Source organism: Schistocerca cancellata, chromosome 10 (genome assembly GCF_023864275.1).
Source record: "Schistocerca cancellata isolate TAMUIC-IGC-003103 chromosome 10, iqSchCanc2.1, whole genome shotgun sequence".
Classification (NCBI taxonomy): Eukaryota; Metazoa; Arthropoda; class Insecta; order Orthoptera; family Acrididae; genus Schistocerca; species Schistocerca cancellata.
In genome coordinates this window covers 216,431,118-216,455,705 of record NC_064635.1, presented here as the reverse complement: position 1 = coordinate 216,455,705, position 24,588 = coordinate 216,431,118, and the positions used below count along the sequence as shown (strand labels likewise).

The following is a 24,588-nucleotide window of genomic DNA, read 5'->3' as shown; positions in this document are numbered from 1 at the left end:
TTCAGTCGCACGTCCTGCCCTCTGGGCAGTTGATGTGAGCAACAGGACAGAGAGCCACCTAGCGGATAACATAGGAACTACTTGCAACAACCTGCTCGCAAGGGAACGGACGATTTGTCTCGGAGCGGGTGAGTTCACCGCTACCCCCACCCTCGGAACTCGCCCGCTCAACGCTCGCCCCACCATCTCGACTCTAGCCAGAGCGTTGAGCAAAGCAACTCAGGTGTCACTCTGGTCTCTGCGGTCTTAGCTCATGCAGTAATACAGCTCGCGGCTCGACCTGCTCGACTCAGCGCCTCTGCATCGGAGTTCGTCCCCACTGGATATTGTTCTCCGTAGTAATACCGCTATGTATATTACATTATTATGTTATGTATACATCAATTGTTTTTATTTTATTTTTATTTGTTTAAACTGATTAGATTAGGTTCCTGATGACTCCTCTTACTATAGGATTTTTATTATGGACACTCGAATTTACGCTTTAATTACGAGCGAACCGATAAACGTATCGCAAAATGTGATACACCAATATTTTCCTTGTTTTATTCTGCGTAAGGCTGTATGCAGCACTTTCGTTTTACAGTCAAATTTATATTTTTTTTTCTTATTCTGGTACGGATTTTCCGATTTTAGGCGTCTTCGGAAGGAAACGTTCACTTTAAAAATATATGGCTTGCAATGTATTTGTATGAGGTAGATGAAATTTTAATACATTATAGCCAAATATATTGTTAATGTAAATCTCAAGTTACAACATTTTCCGATCACCCAGAAAACCACGATAGTGCAAAATAAATCAATAATCAAAAACTTTGTCATATCGTGGAAATTTCAGTAAACAATACAAAATTCTTACTCATTATCTGTGTTACTTCAAAATAGGATCAAATAAGATCAAAATACAGGTATAGTACTGGAATAAACCAAGTTTAAAGGGCAATGTGCCTTCCATTTATTTTCTATTGTAAATGAGTGGTGAGTCATGAAAAAGAGCTAATTCATTTCAGGGAGTGAACAGTTCTGATCCAATCTCTGAAAAGAACAGTTTTGCCCATTTCTAGTGTGTATCCCTGGTCTCGGTTGAAATTGTTTCTGTTTAGGCGAATCTCGGCCGCTTCCTTTATAACTGAGTCCCAATATGTAGAAGTATGAGCCAGCACTTTCGTATTATCGAACTGTATTTTATGTCCGTTTTCTAGGCAATGCTCCGCTATGGCCGACTTGTCAAGCTCCCTTTGTTTTATATGGCGCTTGTGCTCAGTAGAACGCTCCGCAACCGTGCGAATTGTCTGTCCAACGTACATGCTGCCACATTCACAAGGTACACCATACACGCCGGACACCCGGAGAGCAAAGTCGTCCTTAACAGGGCGCAACATATCTCGTATCTTGGGGGCGGGCCGGAACACTGGTTTTAGCCCATGTTTCTGCAGCAGACGTCCTAAATTACTGCTAGTTGCTCCACAGTATGGCAGGAATACAGTCCGTTTGGCCACTTCTTCTGATTCGCCAGCTGTCTTTCGTCGGCGGCCCTTGAAAGCGTTTGCGATGTCTTTTTTGCTATATCCATTTTCCCCGAAAACACGTTTTAAGTTCTGCAGTTCAGACTGTAGGTGGTCGTCGTCAGAGATAATCTTGGCTCTATGAACCAACGTGTTGAGGACAGCTTTCTTGTCTACAGGGAGGTGGAAACTATTGGCGTTCAAGTACCGATCAGAGTGTGTTGGTTTACGGTACACTGAGTGACCAAGCTGGCCTCCTGGCTTCCGCTCAACCAAAACATCCAAGAATGGTAGCTTGCCGTGCTTCTCCATCTCGACAGTAAATTTAATGTTGGGATGGACACCTTTCATATGATCGACGAACTGCTGTAGTGTATCTTCACCATGAGGCCATATCAGGAAGGTGTCATCAACGTATCGTAGAAAGCAAGAGGGCCGTAATGTCGCAGTTTGCAGAGCCTGCTCCTCAAAGTGCTCCATGAAGAAATTTGCGACTGCTGGAGACAGTGGTGATGCCATGGCTGTGCCGTCACTCATCTCATAATATTCATCGCAGTACAAAAAGTATGTTGTCGTTAGGACGTGATGGAACAACTTAATGATTCCAGATGGAGAATGTTGGGCCGAAAGATCCAACGTATCTTGTATTGGCACCGTCGTAAAGAGTGACACAACATCCAGGCTAACCATTACGTCGTTTGGGCCTATCTTCATTCTCTTGAGTGTCTCAACAAATTTCTGCGAGTTGACAACATGGACTCCAAGGACACACACAATTTCTGCAACAGCAAATAAATCGAGTGGCAGACAAATTCAACTCGTGATTCAGCTTTCACAAGACCGTGCAAGGCTTACTAACTACGTGACCATCTGTAACATAACTGAAAACCAAACTGAGACATTTACCGAATAAAAGGACAATTAAAATTACTCTGACTTAACAAAAGCTGTGCCCTTTGTAACAACTCCGATTTTTATCCCGACCTAATCTGATCGAATAGCAGCCCAATATTTATTATTAACATGACCGTGAACCTAATGGGGCTGGCAATCGGAATTGACTGCTACAGAAGTTGTTACTTTCCAGTTCGTTCTGCTCAATACTATAATACTGAATGTCTGGTAATGAGGAACACCAACACAGTTTTACTAATTACGAACTTGTATTCTTCTCAAAACACAAAAAGGAGATAGCCACTGCCTTCGTCATACATATCTAATTACGGCTAATCTCAGCACAGGCTTTCTTCATTTTCCATTATCGTCACACGCTAATCCATCACTGCATCCAACACTGCAAGCCAAGGTTAGGCCGGCGCGGTGGACGCGAAACCAAATATCTGCACTAGTAACGTCACTGATCGCTTTCGTAATGATACTTCTTCAGTTTCCCGGTATTAATCTATTACATAGGGGTCTAACCACGGCGATGGTGACACCCTTCTCCGTTAAAGCCCTGTATTTCAACAATGGCCTTCACACACATATACCCGCCAACCACACTGGCGCATCTCGACCAGGCCCCCACAACCGCACGAGTGGTCGACTGTGAAGAGCGGACAAATTGAATAGCTGGCCGGCGGCCATTAGAGTGGTAAACTGACGAGCGGATTTCGAATGTTTATACATCGCTTTTGGTTATAAAATTCCTTCCCTAGAGTTAAGTCACAAACGTAATGCCTCATTTAAATACATTACTACAATATAGTTTTTAATTTATGAACAAACAGCAACTAGTCACTGTTTATGAATTATGTTACGTAGTACATGGAACCTGCCGTAGCTAAAAGTTATGCACTGGACCCCTAGCATTTTTCGTAGTTCATTTACGATTGATGTACGCAAAATGCATCAAAATACTCGAAGATTTGCCCACTATGTTAATAGATATTTTGTGACTCTACCTTGCTTTAGATTTTATGACGAAAAGTGCGTTATATATGGCGTAGTGCTTTGGCAACTCACGACCAAATTATCAAGTTTCAACCTAACCTAGACCATGAAAACACTACCCATCAACCAGCTACAACAAACAAGACTTCAGGCAGGCATCCAGTTTCGCATTAGTCACAATATTTACTTTCGAAGATGTACACTTGAGTTTATATGTGTGGTTTTTTCATATAATAAATAAAACTCAACAACTGTTCCATCGAGAGAAGTTGTGAAATCAGATTACAATTACACACATTCAGTTGCATTTTGTAACGATAAAAAGCCTGCTAACTCAAATTTCGTGTTGCTTGCAACTCAACTTTTATAGTTAAAATAAAATGTGGTTCACAAAGAAAAATTTATCTTCTGCTGTATATGGTCTGGAAAACGAAAGATGGATGGAACAGCATCATCTTTCAGCTTTCTGCGATTTACGTAATTTTCAAGGAAACAACTTTCTTCAAAATGATCGGAACATATAAAATGGTATTCTGTCGGTCGGAAATCTTGCCTCCTGACAGCGTGTAACCATTTTTGTAACAGCTGTGGTTTTGAGAAAGGAAACCTGCAAATATATGCACAGACATTATGCTAATACCGTGTTACAAAAACATTTACTAAGCAAGTGCACTGACATACAAAATAACTTAAAATATCCACATACCTAAGAATTGTAATATTCGTTCCTTTCTCGAATTTATTTGTACAATTAATCGCTGCACAACTCTTCACCATTGTACTTCTTTTGATTGGAACGTACAGACAGTAGAATTACGAGTAACAAATACTGTATGTACGGCCCAACAAATATACAACGTTGAATCAGGGTCTTCATAAACAACAGTACTACACAACACATCAGACTACAACCACTATAATGGCGTCCAGCCGAAGGTTCAAATTATCCCGCGACTGCAGCGCCATCAGTGAGTCTAGTTATTTTTTACAAGGTCTTTGATCTCGACACTCGCTCTCTCAACACGTCACAATCGATTGTTCGCCATATCGACCTGTGCCGAGTGCAAAGTTATAGTAAGGGCCTACGGACCCCTTACACCTTCGCATTAAAAGGAAGTCTGAAACCAAAACTGGGCGAAGAGCACACTAATTAACATACTACACCAAATTAACACGGCAAGGAACCTTTAAAACAAGCAGTAAAACTCAATCCCCTTTTGCATTTGCCGAAATAATTAGACTCCGCTCCGCTGAAACAACACTTCGAAACCTTAGACTTTGAAAGTTCCGTATAACACTCTCTTATTCAGAACCATCCTTAACTGATCTCCGGTAGATACAACATTCCACAATAAGTTTAACAGACCTTCACATGTTAACAGCAGAATATGAATCATACGTAACTTCACGCTTCCAGTTACGCGATGAGAAGACGTCCAGCGTGCGATGCCGGATGCGCCACCGTTTCGCACGCAAACGCGTCCACCGACCAGCACCGTAGGCTACACCCGGCGTGCGGCGGAGCGAGCCGAGGGCCTGCCTTCGTGTTGCCTCGTTGAACGCCGACAGGAGAAAGATGTCGGCCACACGCCAAGCCGGAAAACCAAAGGTGGAAGTCAGAGACACAAGGCAGACGAGTGACGATACCAGCGACTCAAGTGGAGCACAACTGGCGCCAGTCGGCACGGCGGAGGCCTTCGTGTTGCCTCGTTGAACGCCGACAGGAGAAAGATGTCGGCCACACGCCAAGCCGGAAAACCAAAGGTGGAAGTCAGAGACACAAGGCAGACGAGTGACGATACCAGCGACTCAAGTGGAGCACAACTGGCGCCAGTCGGCACGGCGGAGGCCTTCGTGTTGCCTCGTTGAACGCCGACAGGAGAAAGACGTCGGCCACACGCCAAGCCGGAAAACCAAAGGTGGAAGTCAGAGACACAAGGCAGACGAGTGACGATACCAGCGACTCAAGTGGAGCATAACTGGCGCCAGTCGCCACGGCTCAGATGCCATCACAAATCGACTAATATTTTGATGGCGTTATGTTTACAAATGGCAATCCTAACTCTACGACATGACACAAAGCCACTTGCCACTACTGCCATCTGCTGGAAAACGGTGGAAGCAAAGTTGTAGACCTAATAATTACATACTGCTCCAAAAGTACCAGTTGTCATTGCAAATATAAAATGTTAACTATCGATATTTTATAAAATATTGTTAATAAAGGTTGTTTAAATTAAGAAAACTTAACAAATTACATTTTTATGACAAAATGGAACATGAGATACTCTTTGTTTGGACTATACTCATGGTTTTATACAATAAATGTCTCGCACTAGCGAGGGTGAAAAGCTTCATGGGAACATGGGAAACAATTTTCACCGTGCTGACCACAATATATAACTGCTGCATTTCTACGGTTGCCGCCCTGCAGCGAGGTTATGGGCTGTGTCGCAAGAAATGACAAGGTATTTAAGCTGCCAAATGTACTGGAACTAACGCGCGAATCTTCGCCACACGACACTGTCGAACACTGGAGGGATACAGAACGGCACGTCGTAAAAGAAGAAGCGAAAATGTGGCGCTTGGGTGGCTTCGTGGATTCTGTTGTTGATCGAATCATTATCAACGTAGCAGAAATGTATTTCTCGGATGCGGATATGGAAGGAACTGAGAGATTACCAGACGACTGATTGTAAGTACGAGGGATTGCCCAGAAAGTAAAGTACCGCATTTTTCTTTCTCAGCCGAAAACAATGCTGCGAACGCGAAACGTTTCGTATGTATTGTCAGAAGTCTCCTGACTGAGCGCGCCAAGTTCCCGTCACTTCCGACAGATAGCGTAGCTGCAGGGCAGTTTCAAAATGGCGTCTGTAGGTGATGTACGTTAGAAGCGACGTGTGGTCATTGAATCCCTCACTGCACAAAAAGAAACCGTGGGGAATATCCACAAATGCTTGTGCAAAGTCTACGGAGCATCTGCTGTCGACAGAAGTAGAGTTAGTCGCTGGGCACGGAGGGTGAGGCCATCAGAAGGCGGTTCGGCGGAGCTCCACGATTTGCAGCGGTCTGGAGACCATCCACCTTACAGCCCTGGCCTAGCTCCCTCGGACTTCCACCTCTTTGGGCCATTAAAGGACGTCTTTCGTGGAAGACATTTTGAGGACGGCGAGGAGGTGATTCGCACAGTGAAGCAGTGGCCAGCACAAGGGTTGGTACCGACAGGGCATACGCGCCTTCGTTTCGCGCTCGAGGAAGGCCATAGAATGCGATTGAGATGACGTGAAAAAATAGTGTGTATAGGTAAAACAGCAATCTTTCGTATATTAATTCTGATTAGGTTGAATAAAGAATCGTTGAAGAAAAAAAATTGCGGTGCATTACTTTCTAGGTACCCTCGTAATACCTTCAGTGGATTTAATATTTAACTATGCAGTCAAACCCTGCAATACGTTTTAGCGCCACACATCTCGCGCAGAAAAACTATCCTATATTTAAGTTACAAATTTTCATCACTCTTGCTTTTAACTACAATCTTATGATAGCTAAGAAGGTTCAAATGGTTCAAATGGCTCTAAGCACTATGGGACTTAACATCTGAGACCACTAGTCCCCTAGACTTAGAACTAGTTAAACGTAAGTAACCTAAGGACATCACACGCATCCATGCCCGAGGCAGGATTCGAACCTGCGACCGTAGCAGCTTGCGGTTACGGACTGAAGCGCCTAGAACCGCTCGGCCACAGCGGCCGGAAGGTAAAAAGGAGACCTGTCTGGTCCCTAAAAAATGTGCGGTATTTGCTGGAGTCTTGCCGAATATTATTTCATTCTCTTTAAAAATTAAGTGACATGCAGAGCTATATTATTTCTCTGCTCGTCTCTTTTTACCGTAGCAACTGCAACTGCTCACATCGCTGCACTGCCTGGCTACCGCGTGCTGTCCAGATTGAATGCACCGGAAACGCCGTTGTTTAGGATTACCGCTCAGTCGATGTGCGCATAACGCACGACATAAAACATATCATAAAACGTATCGTTATTATTATACTTGACCGTGCTCGAGACACCATAGCCTGCCGCTCCACGTGAAAGGAAATCCAATGAGATTGCAGCAAACGCGGAAGAATACTTATGTTGGAATCACGGTTATTCTTATGATGAACACAGTATAGTCTGGGTATTTCAGCTCGCTGTTTCAGAGGAGCTAGTTATTCACTCATTTCAATGTTTATGATGTCGTACCTCCTGAAGTACGTTTCGTACAATGATTTACACTGAAGTGACACAAGTAGTGGAACAGCGATATGCACACGTACGGATAGCGGTAGTGTCTCGGGCACAAGGTATGGAAGGGCAGTGCATTGGCGCAGCGCTCATTTGTAGTCACGTCACGCGTGTTAAAAGCTTTCTCACGTGACTATGTCCGGACGACGCGAATGGACAGACTTTGAAATCCGAATGGTAGCCGGAGCTGGAAGCTTGGGGTACTCGATTTCGGAAATTGTTAGGGAATTCAATATTCCGAGTTGTTGTTTAGCGTAGCCAAGTGGTCCCGGCGGAGGTTCGAGTCCTCCCTCGGGCGTGGGTGTGAAGGCTGACTCCAGGGAAGTGTGACAGAATGAGCCGGCACGGTGGCTCAGACCCGATTGGCCTCTGTAATAAAAAAAAAAAAAAAAAAAAAACTGAGTGGAAGGATCAACAAACGAACTTGAACGGATGTCATGTGACGTCCGCAACGACCAAACACAACGATCAACAACGAGTAAAATGAGAAAAAAAAGTGGTTAGCGAGCGGGATTGCTTCACGTAAGTAGACGGGTTCGCGCACGGATGGGTGCAAAACAATTTTTTTTCCTCTTCATATATATGCATATGCGGACTTCCTCAATAACGATTTCGTAATTTCTGTGTGTTTAAAATACGAAATATGAAATTGTTGGAGATGAAATTGCTGTGAGTGAAGCAACCGAAAGTGACCTTTATATTCTTTCTTGTCACAAATAAGTCACCATTTTTTCCGAATATGTAGTGATTTCCGAGTGTGTGGTTAGACAGGAATCTAAGAGCACAATTACTGGGAATGTAACTAGCAGCAGTCATCATCGTGCTGATCACAAGTCTTTATCTGCAATCGAATTCTCAAGAACAGTAGACAGAGATGACAGATCTCTGCCGCAATATTCCTAGACTGTAGCACCACAGCCGAAACATTTTCATTCATGAGATGCATGCTATAAACTTCGACGAACTGCAGGAGCTCTCGAAAACGCGTTTTTTCAATTTTATATTTAAGACGGTAATCGTTGAAGTATCATATAGGAAAATGGGCAACTTAATCATTTGGATCTCTAGGAGCGAGTTATAACCACATTCTGTTTATCTTCTTATTCTGTTTGCACAGGCCACAAATACTGGCCAAAACTGTTCGGTAAGAAGTGCCTCTACATACCCAGGGTTGCAGTTTTTGTTTAAAATAAAATACCCATAAACGACAATCACAATAGCAATCCTTAACAGCAGGCCGCGGTGGTCTAGCGGCTCTGGCGCTGCAGTCCGGAACCGCGGGACTGCTACGGTCGCAGGTTCGAATCCTGCCTCGGGCATGGGTGTGTGTGATGTCCTTAGGTTAGTTAGGTTTCAGTAGTTCTAAGTTCTAGGGGACTTATGACCTAAGATGTTGAGTCCCATAGTGCTCAGAGCCATTTGAACCATTTTGAAGCCAATCCTTAACACTCTTTCAGTGTCACTGAACCGTAAACCTACTAACCTCATTTTCGTCCGACACTTCCGCTGGTAGTTTAGCAACATTTCGTACTGCGAAAACGCAAGTTCGGTACTGCGAAGAACAGCGCGCCTGCGTCGTTTGCTAGCCGCTTTGTGTTCGTGGCGCTGCAGTGCGCATGCGCGGATGGACGGCCGCTTGCTTTTGATTGGCTTGCGCGACGCGGTCCGACAACAGCGCTTCGATTCTCTAGACCCGAACAGTGTCGCTACCGAAATGCATACTGAATAATGATGGGACTCTGATCCGAGTGCTCTTGAGTACCGAAACGATCGGCGCAATTGCGGAGAGATACAGAATAGGGCCCCTGGGCCCTTGCCCACATCGGTTGAACCTTTTTTTTTTTTTTTTTTTTTTTGTCATCAGTCTACTGACTGGTTTGATGCGGCCCGCCACGAATTCCTTTCCTGTGCTAACCTCTTCATCTCAGAGTAGCACTTGCAACCTACATCCTCAATTATTTGCTTGACGTATTCCAATCTCTGTCTTCCTCTACAGTTTTTGCACTCTACCGCTCCCTCTAGTACCACGGAAGTCATTCCCTCAAGTCTTAGCAGACGTCCTATCATCCTGTCCCTTCTCCTTATCAGTGTTTTCCACATATTCCTTTCCCCTCCGATTCTGCGTAGAACCTCCTCATTCCTTACCTTATCAGTCCACCTAATTTTCAACATTCGTCTATAGCACCACATCTCAAATGCTCCGATTCTCTTCTGTTCCGGTTTTCCCACAGTCCATGTTTCACTACCATACAATGCTGTACTCCAGACGTACATCCTCAGAAATTTCTTCCTGAAATTAAGGCCGGTATTTGATATTAGTAGACTTCTCTTACACGACTGCAAAGCCGTCGCTTGGTCAGAAGAGTCCCGATTTCAGTCGGTAAGAGCTGCTGGCAGGGTTCGAGTGTGGCGCAGACCCCACGGAGCCACAGACCCAAATAATCAGCAGGGCACTGTGTTTGCGTGGAACGGACTGCGCCCTCTGGTCCATCTGAACCGATCACTGACCGGAAACTGCTGCGTTCCGCTACTTGTAGACCATGTGCAGGCATTCACTGACAGCGTGTTCCGAAACAAAGATGGAATTTTTATAGGCGACAATGCGCTAGTCAGAACGTTGCGGACACTCCCAGTGCATAATTTGTCCACCCAGATTCCCCGACATGAAATCACTGGACGTTTATGGGACATAATCGGGAAGTCAGTTGGTGAATAGTATCCTGCACTGCCAACACTTCCGCAGTTACGGACGGCTACAGAGGTACCGGGCCTCGATATTTCTGCGGACTTTGGTCACCTCGTCACTGTATTGTTGCAGGTGCATTCAGTGGTGTGTGTGAATACTGACTGCAGACTGTGTCCCGAGATAGAGTCAGCAGTAAGGAAGGAGTGAATTTAAAACATCATTTCTGAGGCTCAAGTTTTACTGCACGAACAGTGCAAATTGAGTAAACTTTTTCTCCTTCCATCATTTTTCGGAGGTTATCAGCGAGAAAAAGTTTTGAAAATGTATTAAATTATGTTTTGAAGTTTCTTGACAGTGACCGACTCCTCTCTTTCTCAAACACTGGATGAAATTAATGTGGATGATTTGCGCACCGTACACTGCTTCCGGACATGTACGCGGTTTCCAGCTGTAGCACTTGACTTATTCTATTAAACGTTTAACAAAAAATTACAGCTCTTAACGAGCAGATTGCGATAGCATTTTAATTCGCTCAGTGATTGTATAAAATGCTGAATTCAAATTTTTGTTTCCCTGGAAGCCGTCAGATACGCGTCTTGCTACTGACACGGCGCGCCGTTCCAGGCGTTACGTGTTGGAGGTCGCCGTATTTCTGGAATGACATCAGTTTGCAACACTGACTGTTTGCTATTGTTGCTATCGAGCCAGCGTTTCATTTCGTAGTGTCGGTGGTGCAGCTGTTCAAAAGGATCTGCGATACATATCAGATATAACATAATTAAAATACGAAGCACAAAACAATCCTCGATTCTCAGTCGACTGAACAAAAAGGGAACTTGGAAAGTATAACGCGTTACAGGCATATATTGGAGTTACGGTGAGCGGACTTGTCTGTGGCAGACACTTTTAGAAGGGCAGCGTCGTCGACGAGGCGTACGAGAGAACAAACACTAATTAACTAAACATAAAAAGGGCGGATATACAATAAAATATTTAACTAAAATATTATCTAAATTACTGTACCTAAGAATTGTACGCGTGACACTTTGTCATTGTATGTTTCATACTGTCATGCCGAGTTTTTCTTTTTTTTTTATCCGGATACTTGTTACTGTTGTTTATTTACAACATGTTCCATTACACACTGTTCGCAATGCTACATGTACGTATTTTGTGTGTGTGTGTGTGTGTGTGTGTAGTGTTACGTTTGTGTTGGGTGATGATGATGGTGTGGTGGTGATGAGAGAGGGAGAGGAGAGGGTGCAGCCCTGGTGCCGCCACTGTACTAAGTAAATTCTAGAGTTTCATACACCTATACGTATGGTGTGTATGCTGTGCAAAATTCATCGAAGAATCTCTTTCACTTATGAAGAAACGTGTACCTATAGCGACAAATGCAGCCAATGATAAGTGAAAAAATGATGAAATTTCACATGTAAAATCAAATTATTTTGTTATGTTTTTTACCATCCACTGCTATGAATGTGAATGCTGAATCCTTCCTGGTCACGCTGACAAAGTTTTATGAATTTACTTGCAAAAGTATAGACAGTGGAAATTAAAATGTCCTGTGGCGCCTTTCCTGCTCCAAGTCAGCCCGTTTGAGGTCCTACCCCCCTTAATACTAATAAGGGAAAATTTAGATACACCAAAGGCAAATGAAATTGTATGACAATCACCAAAAGAAAATGGAAGGGGGGTGGGGGGGTGCCTCACAGGTGTTACCACGGCAGTGGCCCGCCCGGAAGGCACCGCCGTCTTTCAGAACGTGATCGTTTTGGAGGTCCGAGTGTTGCAGAGTGTGCAGGCGCAATGTCGGGTAGGCGTGCTGGCGTCCAGGTCTTTGGATGAGGCTGGCTCACCGGTCAGCTTAACTGTGTCGCTGTACTCCTTCCCCATCTCCTTCAGGGGCTCACTCGGTCCTGACTTCATTTTTCACGCATGATAATGTCGACCATATCGAACAGCACAGGTGGAGGAGCTCTCAGAACGAGAGGGTATTCAGAGAACGGACCAGGCTGCCAACCCCGTCAAGCAAGTGTGGTGGGCTTCGGGGGACCACACTGCATCAGCGGCCATTCAGCGGTTGTGAGCTGCGCCGGAGGAGAAGTGGGACCGCCTGCCACTGGGAGCCTATGCCAGCGTGGGAGTGCACTGGAGAGCCAGACGTGATCACACACCGTGTCCCAGCTTTTGTATTGTCCACGGGCCCATAGTGAATCGCAGTGGTTCCAGTAAGCGTTACGCCATGTATTCCTCCACGTTTGCTGGAACGTCATCGGATTTCGTTTCACGTGGAGCAGAAACTAATCTCTCTCGAGTGCAGTCAAGTACTGTAATGAGGATGTGTTTTATGCTGTGCATTACACGTACATCGACTCAGCGATAATAGGCATCGATACCTTTACTGCGTCTTATCTCTAGAGGGTCTATACAAGGGTGATGTACTTGAGGACAATATTATGGAAATGGACGAGGATGTAGATGAAGATGAAATGTGAGATACATTACTGTGTGAAGTGTTTGACAGAGCACTGAAAGACCTGAGTCGAAACAAGGCCCCAGGAGTAGATAACATCCCATTAGAACTACTGACGGCCTTGGGAGAGACAGTCCTGACAAAACTCTACCATCTGGTAAGCAAGATGTATGAGACAGGCGAAATACCCTCAGACTTCAAGAAGAATATAATAATTCCAATCCCCCCCCCCCCAAAAAAACAGGTGTTGACAGATGTGAAAATTACCGAACTATCAGCTTAATAAATCACGGCTGCAAAATTCTAATTCTTTACAGACGAATGGGAAAACTAGTAGAAGCCGACCTCGGGGAAGATCAGTTTGGATTCCGTAGAAATATTGGAACACGTGAGGGAATACTGACCTTACGACTTATTTTAGAAGAAAGATTAAGGAAAGGCAAACCTACGTTTCTAGCATTTGTAGACTTAGAACAAGCTTTTGACAATGTTGACTGGAATACTCTCTTTCCAATTCTAAAGGTGGCAGGGGTAAAATACAGGGAGCGAAAGACTATTTACAATTTGTACAGAAACAACATGGCAGTTATAAGAGTCGAGGGGCACGAAAGGGAAGCAGTGGTTGGGATGGGAGTGAGACAGAGTGGTAGCCTATCCCCGATGTTATTCGATCTGTATATTGAGCAAGCAGTGAAGGAAACAAAAGAAAAATTCGGAGTAGGTATTAAAATTCATAGAGAACAAATAAAAACTTTGAGGTTCGCTGATGACATTGTAATTCTGTCAGAGACAGCAAAGGAATTGGAAGAGCAGTTGAACGGAATGGACAGTGTCTTGAAAGGAGCATATAAGATGAGCATCAACAGAAGCAAAACGAGAATAATGGTACGTAGTCGAATTAAGTTGGGTGATGCTGAGCGAATTAGATTAGGAAATGAGACACTTAAAGTAGTAAAGGAGTTTTGCTATTTAGGGAGTAAAATAACCGATGATGGTCGAAGTAGAGAGGATATAAAATGTAAACTGGCAATGGCAAGGAAAGCGTTTCTCAAGAAGAGAAATTTGTTAACATCGAATATAGTTTTAGGTGTCAGGAAGTCGTTTCTGAAAGTATTTGTATGGAGTGTAGCCATGTATGGAAGTGAAACATGGACGATAAATAGTTTAGACAAGAAGAGAATATGAGCTTTTGAAATGTGGTGCTACAGAAAAATGCTGAAGATTAGATGGGTAGATCACATCACTAATGAGGAGGTATTGAATAGGATTGGGGAGAAGAGGAGTTTGCGGCACAACTTGACTAAAAGAAGGGATTGGTTGGTAGGACATGTTCTGAGACATCGAGGGATCACCAATTTAGTATTGGAGGGCAGTGTGGAGGGTAAAAGTCGTAGAGGGAGACCAAGAGATGAATACACTAAACAGATTCAGAAGGATGTAGGCTGCAGTAGTTACTGGGAGATGAAGAAGCTTGCACAGGATAGAGTAGCATGGAGAGCTGCATCAAACCAGTCTCAGGACTGAAGAACACAACAACAACAACATCTTTACCGGCCTATTTAACTTGCAAAGCACTGGCCAGCTACTTGATCCAGCTAACCTGCAGTGATGTGAACTGAAGTATCTGTGCTAGCAGAAGAGAAATGCGGGAAACGTAAGTCCGAAAACAAATTATTGGACTCATCAGAATGAAACAATAATATAATCTCCAAAAGAACAACAGACTCGATCCCAACTGCAGATCGTCAAAAATATAAAATAACAAATAATAATAGAAAAGGTCCGGCTCTTCATGGGGAGGGATCTCGATGGAATAATTCTACCATGTCAAGATGTTCGTCGACTATACCGAGTCAGGGCCAGCTGGAAGAGGCGCCGAGGTGGCAACCCTGTATACTTGCGAGCGGTGCGTGGGAGCGCCCTTTGCCGGCAGTTGGCCGCCCTGTGAAGCCCGCCTGGCGAATGTATTTGCCGGAAGTACTTGCTGTCACGTGCCTGGCGTAGCAAAGCAGTTCCTGGATCAGCTGCGGCGTCTGGTGAAGCTGTTCTGCAGGCTCCGCGAACCGGTAGCCCTCCCTGGCGGCCGTCGGTGCAGACCTGCTGTTGTGTTTTGTCGTGTCCGCCGGTAAATATTTGTGTTGGCAACAGAGACGACGCAGGTTTTCCTGGTGAATGTACGCCCTGTGATGCAGGCATCCCGTGTCGGTTGGACCTCAAGTAGGATGCCAGTGCAGTAGCCGCTACGGTGTATGAAGTGGGCGGCCACAGCATGAACAGTTGTAGTAAAGACGTAGAAAGAGACGAGCAGAGAACGGAACAGCTTTGAATATAATTTAATTTTTGAACAGAAGGAAATAATGGTAAATTTCAGGCGATATGCTTCTTAGGTGATCTGACGGAAAACATAATATGCTCTCGATGTAAGCTAACATAGCACTGCAATCAAAAACGAGAGTGCTGATAGTTCCTGCCTTTAACAAGGGTACTTCTTCTGCACGAGCTATGTGCGGCGTAAAAGCGCACTGCTGGGATTTCACCCTGCGTATTGAAGCCACTGAATGTATTACAGTCAGTCGTCTGGTAGTCTCTGAACTTGTTCCATATCGAACTCCGAGAAAAGCGGTACATTTCAGTACTGCTACGCTGCTAACGAGGCGATCAAAAACAGAATCCCAAGCCACCAAAAAGTCCACATTTCTTCCTCCTCCTCCTCCTCCTCCTCTTTTATGACGTGCTGTTCTGCATTTCGCCATCGTTCGGCAGTGACGTGTCACAAAGGTTCGTGCGTTAGTTCCGGTATGTTTGGCACCTTAAATGCCTTGTTATTTCTCGGGACAAATACCTTAATTTGGCTCCAGATCAGTTCTACGGTGTACAGGTACCAGCAGTACGGTGACAACTGTAAAAATGCAGTATTTTTACTGTGTGCTAGACGCCGTGAAAATCATTGTCTCCTACGTTTCTACAATGCTTACCACTCTGGCTCGTGTGACACCACATCTCTCGTATAAAACAATGGCAATAGTCTATCTGATTTTTCATTTCTCTGCAAAAACTTTAATTTCTAATGTTTTCTTAACTTCAAAATCCGTAACAATCTTTTATAATACATCGATAATTAGGAGTGTGCATTTGCAGTGAAAACCAGAATTCTGCCTGTGATATATAATTAGAAAGCGGATCAGGTGCATTTTTCTTTGAAATGTGATGGTTAAGTATAGGTTAATTACCACATATTGATAAATTTGATATTTAAATGATTTAGGTATTCAAACGGAACATAAAAGCTGTTTATCATAGCGGGTTTCGAGCCACCGCCCACCCAACCGCTCTGTTTTCAAACAACGACGCTGCCGAGTGCGCCAACATAATAATTGAGGTTGCTGCTCTTATATTCAGTATACCATTTTTCTGAACAAAAGTCAAAGCTCATTTTTCTGTGTAATGTGAAAAACTTCAAGTACAACTTGTTTCTAGCCATTAAGGGTGTTCCGCGCGTGTGTTTGAATAGGAAGCAGGAAGCAGTGTCATCCATTTTCGCGGTACATATTAACAGCGGGACAATCAGAGCCCAGGTAGCGCCCACAGACACTGTGACTGAAATAAAAATTACGTAGCTAAAGTACGACTAAGAAAAACGTTGACGGCTGTTAATGCATCAGAATGTCTTAAACTTTCACTTACAGTGACACAGTAAAAAGATATCTAATACATAAGTTGGACCTACTTTCGAGAGCGGAACAACACCAGTGTACGATAGCTACGGCAGCTGACCGATCATCGCATTTGTGTATGTTTGCATCAGGTTTATTGTTATGACGAACGGACTACATTGTCTTTGAATAAAGGTGTCATTTCCGTTCGTCTCATTGAGTATTTCTTCCACTTACCTTCTGCACTATACTGCAGCAGTTCTTTGCATGCATGGTCCAAGTTTCATAAAGCTATGTTAGTCGGGAGTGACACATCCTGCGGAAGCTACTGCCATCATTAAATTTTCCACAGCAGTTTTTTATACCCTCGTGCAGTATACGCTCAAATGTAATGTAATAGTGGGGGCATGCTACGGATCTGTTTATATATGTTCTCAGAGACATGTATTACTGGAGTGCCATGTTTTCTTATTGTGACGTCACCGCAGACTGGTTGAGGAAAGTGACATTGCACTTCACGTAACTGATAGAAGGAATACTGTGATGATCATGTTTACACGCAATTTAACTAGATGATGATTGTCACTGCATTTAGAATTTTACAGTTTTGTAACACGTTCACACGATGTCCTGTGTACTGGAGAGGATTACACGGGGGCACGGGGGGGGGGGGGGAGTCAAAAAGTAAAGCTATTTTTGCAATTTATCGTCGTAGGGCTTGGTAGCACTGCAAGCAGTTCTGTACAAGGGTTCAGTCTTACTGCCGCACTAGTCGCTGTATTGTAGCAGGCCGTGAAACGTGACAGCTCCATTGTCCGTCTGCACCGAGGAGGAAATGCGGGCAGTATTTCGCTTTATGTTTGCTGAAGGTGTTAAACTTGCGGAAATTATTCGTCGAATGCGAGCACAGTACGTTGACAGCTGTTAATCGCGAAGCAGCCGGGCTGTCAAGCGCGGAGCTTCCCGAGCGGAAGCCGCGCCGCTCCCCGGCGGATAAGCGTAGAGGTCCGGTGTGCCGGCCAGCCTGTGCACGAATGAGATTCTCACGCTGCAGCGGAGTGTGCGCTGATATGAAACTTCCTGGCAGATTAAAACTGTGTGCCCGACCGAGACTCGAACTCGGGACCTTTGCCTTTTGCGGGCAAGTGCTCTACCAACTGAGCTACCGAAGCACGACTCACGCCCGGTACTCACAGCTTTACTTCTGCGAGTACCTCGTCTCCTACCTTCCAAACTTTACAGAAGCTCTCCTGCGAACCTTGCACAACTAGCACTCCTGAAAGAAAGGGTATTGCGGAGACATGGCTTAGCCACAGCCTGGGGGACGTTTCCAGAATGAGATTTTCACTCTGCAGCGGAGTGTGCGCTGATATGAAACTTCCTGGCAGATTAAAACTGTGTGCCCGACCGAGACTCGAACTCGGGACCTTTGCCTTTTGCGGGCAAGTGCTCTACCAACTGAGCTACCGAAGCACGACTCACGCCCGGTACTCACAGCTTTACTTCTGCGAGTACCTCGTCTCCTACCTTCCAAACTTTACAGAAGCTCTCCTGCGAACCTTGCACAACTAGCACTCCTGAAAGAAAGGGTATTGCGGAGACATGGCTTAGCCACAGCCTGGGGGACGTTTCCAGAATGAGATTTTCACTCTGCAGCGGAGTGTGCGCTGATATGAAACTTCCTGGCAGATTAAAACTGTGTGCCCGACCGAGACTCGAACTCGGGACCTTTGCCTTTCGCGGGCAAGTGCTCTACCAACTGAGCTACCGAAGCACGACTCACGCCCGGTACTCACAGCTTTACTTCTGCCAGTACCTCGTCTCCTACCCAGGCTGTGGCTAAGCCATGTCTCCGCAATATCCTTTCTTTCAGGAGTGCTAGTTCTGCAAGGTTCGCAGGAGAGCTTCTGTAAAGTTTGGAAGGTAGGAGACGAGGTACTGGCAGAAGTAAAGCTGTGAGTACCGGGCGTGATACGTGCTTCGGTAGCTCAGTTGGTAGAGCACTTGCCCGCGAAAGGCAAAGGTCCCGAGTTCGAGTCTCGGTCGGGCACACAGTTTTAATCTGCCAGGAAGTTTCAGCCTGTGGATGGTTTTTAGGGCGGGTTTGCATCTGCCTCGGCAAATGCGGGCTGGTTCTCCTCATTCCGCCTCGGTTACACTGTATCGACGATTGCTGTGCAAACACTGTCACCTGTGCGTACACCATAATTACTCTGCCACCCAAACATTTGGGGTTACACTCGTCTGGTATGAGACGATCCCAGGGTGGTCCACTGGGGGCCGAACTGCGCAATAGCCCTGGGTTCGGTGTGGGGTGCCTGTGGGGTGGGTGGACTGCTGTGGCCTGTTATGGGGCTGTGAACCACTGAGGGTTATGGCGGGACGAAGCCTCTGCGTCGTTTCTAGGTCCCCGGTTCAATACACAGATACAAGATATGCGAAAGGATAGAGCGCTTCAAACGACGAGGAAAGATCGGGCAGGCAGTCGACGTCGACGACGACAGCTCGGAAGTTGTTGAGGATTATGCCGATCGGAAACAGAGGAATCCCATTGGAGGAAATCGACAATACAGGGCTATTACAAATGATTGAAACGATTTCATAAATTCACTGTAGCTCCATTCATTGACATATGGTCACGACACACTACAGATACGTAGAAAAACTCATAAAGTTTTGTTCGGATGAAGCCGCACTTCATGTTTCTGCCGTCAGAGCGCTCGAGAGCGCAGTGAGACAAAATGGCGACAGGAGCCGAGAAAGCATATGTCGTGCTTGAAATGCACTCACATCAGTCAGTCATAACAGTGCAACGACACTTCAGGACGAAGTTCAACAAAGATCCACCAACTACTAACTCCATTCGGCGATGGTATGCGCAGTTTAAAGCTTCTGGATGCCTCTGTAAGGGGAAATCAACGGGTCGGCCTGCAGTGAGCGAAGAAACGGTTGAACGCGTGCGGGCAAGCTACACGCGTAGCCCGCGGAAAATTGGCTCATGGCACAACTGGAGACCGACAGCGCCGACTTCATCTTTCAACAGGATGGTGCTCCACCGCACTTCCATCATGATGTTCGGCATTTCTTAAACAGGAGATTGGAAAACCGATGGATCGGTCGTGGTGGAGATCATGATCAGCAATTCATGTCATGGCCTCCACGCTCTCCCGACTTAACCCCATGCGATTTCTTTCTGTGGGGTTTTGTCAAAGATTCAATGTTTAAACCTCCTCTACCAAGAAACGTGCCAGAACTGCGAGCTCGCATCAACGATGCTTTCGAACTCATTGATGGGGACGTGCTGCGCCGAGTGTGGGAGGAACTTGATTATCGGCTTGATGTCTGCCGAATCACTAAAGGGGCACATATCGAACATTTGTGAATGCCTAAAAAAACTTTTTGAGTTTTTGTATGTATGTGCAAAGCATTGTGAAAATATCTCAAATGATAAAGTTATTGTAGAGCTGTGAAATCGCTTCAATCATTTGTAATAACCCTGTACTTTACAAATCAGTAATAGTTCGGCGACAGGCTAAATTTTCGGAATATGTGTGCAAGGCGGGAACCGAAATAATTGTGAGCTCAGCACGTGGCGCAAAGGGCGAACATGTCTCGCAATCATCTGGTCCGTTTATCCTCGCGATGGAGAGGGATCTTTACAGCAAATCATTACTGCAGACAGAATCGGAAAGTAAGTTTGTGAGCATGATTTGAGAACGCCCAGCATCTCCAGAAGTTAAGAAATTTACTCCGAGACACGGAAGGTGCAGTATCCATTCATTTTACGCACAAGAGGCGCAACTGTCGACAGTGGGAACGGTTGCGATATGTTGCGGACTGAACTGAAATCTGCAATCAGATCCGAGCGTGTCATCCTGCAGCAACATTACGCACAGCCACACTCTGCCAAATGGACGGCGGAAACAATAAAGCAGTTGGGCTTCGAATGGCTGGAACACCCGCTACATAGTCCGGACCTGGCTCCGAGCGACTTCCGTACGTTTGGACCACTAAAGGAAGGGCTCAGGGCAAGAAGATGCAGAAGTCATTGACGCGGTGCAAGGTGGTTACACGTGCAAACAAAATCGTTTTTTTCCCACGAAATCAAGGAAAAAACTTGTGTAATACTGGGCAAAGTACGATGGTGTGCAGGGATAGTATGTAGAAAAGTAATGCATCCTCCAGTTTTCTATCATCGCAATAAATATTCCTTTCCTCAAAAGTCCCTTTAATTTTCGACTTCCCCTCATAGCGAAATGATAAAGATTTGTAACATTCTTTGTTTTCTAGATCTCCATCAGTTTTAATCAAATAAAAACTTCACACTTTACTCACACATCGTTTAATGTTCACATGCAAAATGTGTAAATAATCGTACACTGTGTGATGAAAAGTATCCGGACACCTGGCTGAAAATGGCCTACAAGTCTGTGGCGCCCTCCATCGGTAATACTGGAGTTCAATGTGCTGTTGGCCCACCCTAAGGCCGTCGGCACACGGACCGTGCATCCGAACGTTGAGCGTTGAGCGTGCCGAGTTTCTGACGTCATAGCGGGGAACAGCACGTTCGGGAGTCTTTCCGAACGTGCAGAGCAATATCTGGCATGTCACATATTCTGAGTGTGCGTCTGAGCGTTGACCAATGACATGGCACAACGCCACGTACGTCACACGCACGCCGTCTCCCTTCAGTACAGAGTTGTGAGGCGCCATATTGGCATTCATTTCAAGCCTATACGTATATATCCCGTTTCTGAGCACAAGTAAATTGAGATCACTGGAAAACCCGTTGTTAAGTGTGTTCCAATAAAATAATGAGAAACATCATATTCGTGGCAAAAAAATTGTTGTAACTTGCGTATTATGAAAGTAGGCTATTTGAAGACAGCGACACACTGAAGATCCACCAAAAACGCATTGTTCTTGGTACAATTTGTTATAATTAAATTTCAATTAGTAACATATCTACGATTAAGGTTTTCAGCACGGGGTAACATAATATGATTAGATGCCATGGGTGTGTTGTTGGTTTAGCGTAATGAGTAGCGTCACTGCCCTGAAGGCAGTTGTTTATTGGTGCGGTGGTTCGCGTTTTGACACTTTCAATTTCTTTTCCTAACATTCACGTTTTTATTAGGTTCTGATACTTTGTTATTAATTTAATATAAGTATATACTATAATATTTGATGTTATGTAAATATAAGTTCACCTTTTTTCGAGGGGTGACTTTGTTCGATTGGCTTAATCTACAGGACAGCTTGCGCTACTTGTATAAAGATATTTTGCTCCTTTTTCCTTTGCGCCTCGTAATTCACATGTTGCATAGATTCTGCTGCTGGGTAGGAACAGTGATCAAGTAAGACTGACCTTGGGATTTTACTAAAATGTGGGAATGATGAAATAATGTTTCTGTTATGCGGACAAGCATTCCAAATTTGTACCTCACTGTTTGTAATGGAACTTTTATAAGCGTGTGTCCTTATTGATTGGACATGGTACTTTCCTTTTCGTGGACGGTGGAGGAAATGTGCGTTTTAATAGAGCTAACGTGGGAATTTTGCGCGCGCCCTTTGAGTAATCAGTGTGATTTACGAACTAGAAACATCCCTAAACTGCCGCTGGAGTGCGTTGCGATCGCGTATACCACGTTGGGGCCCACGTACCGTAATGCACAAGTCGCATCGTTCCTGAGCGTTCAGCAGCACGTTTAACTTGGCACGCTGAACGTTAACGTTCGACAGGTGCCGGAAGGTTTCTTGGAAAATGGCAGCTCATTCTTCACGCAGTGCAGCACTGAGGAGAGGCATCGATGTCGGTCGGTGAGGCCTGCCACCAAGTCAGCGTTCCAAACCATCCCAAAAGGTGATCTATAGGATTCAGGTCAGGACTCCGTGCAGGACAGTCCATTACAGGGATGTTTTTGTCGTGTAACCAGGCCACCACAGCCTGTGCAATATGAACAGGTGCTCGATCGTGTGGAAAGATGCAATCGCCATCCCCCAATTGCTCTTCAACACTGGGAAGCAAGAAGGTACTTTGTGACCTGTATTTGCAGTGGATCCTGATGCAGTTTTGAATTCCTGTGTGATGGATTGGATAGATGTCTGCCTATTACACATCACTACCCACTTCAACTATCGGCAGTCTCTGTCAGTCAACAGACGAGGCCGGCCTGGACGCTTTTGTGCTGTACGTGTCCTTTCTCGTTTCCACTTCACTATCCTGTCGGAGTGGACCTAGCGATGCTTATAACTGTGAAAATCTCGTGCACAGACATATAATACAAGTGACAGCCAATCACCTGATCACGTTCCAAGTCCATGAGTTCCACAGAGCGCCCATTCCGCTCTCTCACGATGTCTAATGACTACTGAGGTCGGTGATATGGAGTACCTGGCAGTAGGTGGCAGCAAAATGCACGTAATATGAAAAAGTATGTTTTTGGTGTTGTTCAGATACTTTTGGTCACATAGTGTATGTCTGTACTTTAGTGTACACAAAGCGTAATTACGTTATCGGCGTAGCTCTGCGTGCATCGTTGGTTTATCCTTTGTACCAGTGTAAGACGTCGTGGTCTCCTGACCTTCACTGCTTACATATTCCGCCCCCACAATCATATTCCGCACATCCAGACGCTTCATTCAAACTCAAACTCGATAAGATAATGTCAATGTTGTACGAATTCATGTAAACGATATGCAAATAACTAATAAATCGCAAGTGTGCACCGTGGTTGAAATACTCGAGGCTGGCGTACACACACACATTCCAGACACGACGGTCACAGGAGCTTCTAGTTCGAGAGAGGCAACCGCACGCCAGGAGGCCGGTCCCACAACCCACCTACGTCGGTCGGCGGCCGCCCGTGGAGCGGGCAGCGTTCGCCCGAGGGAGAGGAGGGACGACCCCGTGTTCGGCTTAAAAGCAAATTCCGCTACATTGTGTGGGAGCGGCCAGCCTACGCATTCTTTACAATATATATCGCAGTTTCAGAGATTTTCCCAGGGAGACAGCAAACGCCAAACGCCGATACTACAGATTTCCGGATTGGTTGCCTTAAACGAAACGTCATTCTCCCGTTTTAGAAGAGTAATGCTGATTGGCAGACGATATTTCTGACGCCTCGAGCTGAAGGAGTAATGGAAGAGACTGGAAGATATACCCCTTCACGTCTGGCGTGGAGAGGCGCCGATCCGTTGTTGCTCTTGGAGCGAGTAACAAGTCTCTCCTCAGTACTTCACTGGGAGAGCACCTCTTTCGAGAGCGAATCGAAGTGCTACTCTCTATATTGAGGCCTTGCGATTAAGTGTTGTTCACTGTGTTGGCCAACACACTTATTGTGCGGTGTTACAGTTACACATCTGCGAGCGAAATTTTGAGTGGCATCATGGTGGACTGGTTATCTGACCGGTGTACCACGCCAATAGTTAGACTAGGGGCGAATAGGAGTCCTTGACTTCATCAAAGCGTAGGGAGAGTTTGATTGGCGAAGGTCAATCCTGATAGAACGAGAGTTATCTTATTTGTCAGCAGCGAACGGCGCAGACATCAGTCATCGCAGCTTACGGTATTGTGCACTACAGCTATTGCGAGCCCCATATTTCCTCCACAACAGTACACTTCACTGCATTTCACACGCGACAGCTTCGACCATACCTAGCAACATTCTAAAGGATAATTATTCAGCCATTCTGCCAAGTCAACAACAATCTTAAACTTTGTATAGAAATTTCATTAGCGAATACTATCCTTGAGAGGTAACTTCACATTCCGAAAAGAACCAGGATTCATAACTAAAAGTGCCATTGTGATTTCTACAGAATTTTTGCAAAATAAATAATAACTTTCGTTAGTTTTATGTTTTTCTTACACTAACTAGCCCTACTCCAGTACCCAAGTATCCCACTAGTTACGTAAGAAATTTTGTGAATTTTTTTGTCATTTCCTTACAGTGGACGACTCCAGAAGATATTTATTGCTAAAAGTTTTTCAGGCATTTCTCTTTAGAACGTTAGGAGCGTCTGTCTGACTTCTGTGGTAGTGTAGGGGTGGAAATTGCATCTTTCAGGAGCCACAGGGTAAAGGGT

At 45.1% G+C, this 24,588-nt stretch overlaps 1 protein-coding gene and 2 non-coding genes across 6 annotated transcripts in view; all 3 read right to left on the bottom strand.

Annotated features, from left to right (window-relative positions):
- LOC126106404 (cytochrome P450 4C1-like) overlaps positions 1–24,588 on the bottom strand; it is a 160,736-nt gene that overhangs the window by 14,843 nt on the left and 121,305 nt on the right. The window lies entirely within an intron of this gene.
- Trnal-caa (transfer RNA leucine (anticodon CAA)) lies at positions 17,599–17,673 on the bottom strand. The gene has a single exon. It is a non-coding gene; the product is annotated as a tRNA-Leu (tRNA).
- Trnal-caa (transfer RNA leucine (anticodon CAA)) lies at positions 17,900–17,974 on the bottom strand. Its single transcript has one exon. It is a non-coding gene; the product is annotated as a tRNA-Leu (tRNA).